Genomic DNA, 1591 nt, shown 5'->3' on the forward strand with positions numbered 1-1591 from the left:
TGCAGACCCGAGCTGCAGCGCCTGGCACAAGGTCGGGGACCTCTGCGTGCCTGTGTACAACCACTGCGTCGCCATCATCAACGACTTCCTCTTTGTGGTGGGGGGACAGTGCAAATACGATCCCACGGGAAAGCAGCCGTCGAATGAGGTAAGACACAAGAAACCTTTAGCTTTGGAAAAACGTTGGGGTGAGGGAGTCTCTCCTCTTGCCCACCGCGGATCTTCCACTTCTGCCTATTTCTCAGCCCTCTGCGCAGCACCGCACGCCCTCGGCAACGCAGCTTCCAAACTCTGCGAAGCAATCGCGTCCCGCCTTGCTCCTACTGTAAATCCTCATCCTCACCTGCACACAACTCCCACAGGGCAGGCTCAGCCAGGTCCCTGTCAGTCAGTCAGGCACCCCGAGTGCCACCCCTGTCCCCACGGCTGCTGCCCCGGGACGCGCGCTCGGGAGGCACAGTAAAGCCCAGCACTTCACTCAAGAACTGCTCCTTCCTTGGGTTTTTGCCAAATCTGCTTTAGCTCCCAGGACCCTCCCCTTCTGCCTGGATGTCCTGGTTTCCCTGGGATAGAATCACAGAATCAGTTTTCTATTCAGGAGAGCAGATTTCTGAGAAGACTGCAGCACTCAAACTGGTGAGAACTAAGTTGATCAGACATTGTTCTCGTTCGTGGCCAGCCATGGTGTGTGGGTCTCCTTAGCGATCAAGGTCCTCAGCAGTTCTGAGTCAGTTGGGTCCTACAGCCAGAAGGAGCAAAAGCCAGGGCAGCTCTCCTGGGCTGGCCAACAACAAGTATTCCACACCATCAGCGGCACACGCCCTCTAAATTGGGAAGTTTACTGGGGCTGGGCTCTTCTCCTCAATGGCTGCTGTCCCTCAGGGGTCTCACCCATTGTTCTTCTCCCGAGCCCACTCCCGTGTGTTGTGACCATCGTGATTTTGCTGGAGCCGTGCTGCTCACGGGCGCTGGGCATCCAGCACTTGCTGCCGGGAGCGCACAGCTTGCCACCGCTGCACGGGCCCAGCACAACTCGGTGCACTTTAAATTAGTTTTACTCTTACTGTTAGTCATCATTGTTTTATTAAATCTGTTTCCATTTCAATCCATGGGTCTCCCTCCCTTTTCCAGATTCCCCTTCTGAAGGTGTGTGGGTGCCACTGGGTGATAGAAAAATGGAGGCACTGGAGAGTAGAAAGACTTGTGAAGGATTTTATGTTTTCCCAGACGGCTTCAGTGAGTCTGCTAGAAAAACCAGCACGTGTTTTCTTTCCCGTGCTCTGGGGGCTTATTTGGGCATTAAGCTTAGTCCCACAGTGCCAGCACAAATGGCAGCTCGGGGCCGGGTGGGGAAGGCGGCAGCTCTGCAGCAGCGGAGCAGGGACGCTGAAGCAGCCGAGCCCCCCCAGCACTCACCACGCTGGCTCTGCAGATCCTGCCCCTGCTCACTGACCTGGGCTTTCTAACCAGGACCGACAAAATAAGCTCGGGGAGGTATTTGCTGCCCAACAAGACGTGAGTGGAAGCCCAGCCTTAGCAGAGGTGCTGTGTCCCAGCAGAGGTGCTGTGCCCCAGCGGTGCAGCACCCACG

At 56.3% G+C, this 1591-nt stretch overlaps 1 protein-coding gene across 1 annotated transcript in view; it reads right to left on the reverse strand.

Moving 5' to 3' along the window:
* DPP7 (dipeptidyl-peptidase 7) overlaps nt 1–1591 on the reverse strand; it is a gene marked incomplete at its 5' end in the record, with an annotated part of 19077 nt that overhangs the window by 4165 nt on the left and 13321 nt on the right.

This window comes from Apaloderma vittatum, unplaced genomic scaffold (assembly GCF_000703405.1).
Source record: "Apaloderma vittatum isolate BGI_N311 unplaced genomic scaffold, ASM70340v1 scaffold6963, whole genome shotgun sequence".
Taxonomy (NCBI): domain Eukaryota; kingdom Metazoa; phylum Chordata; class Aves; order Trogoniformes; family Trogonidae; genus Apaloderma; species Apaloderma vittatum.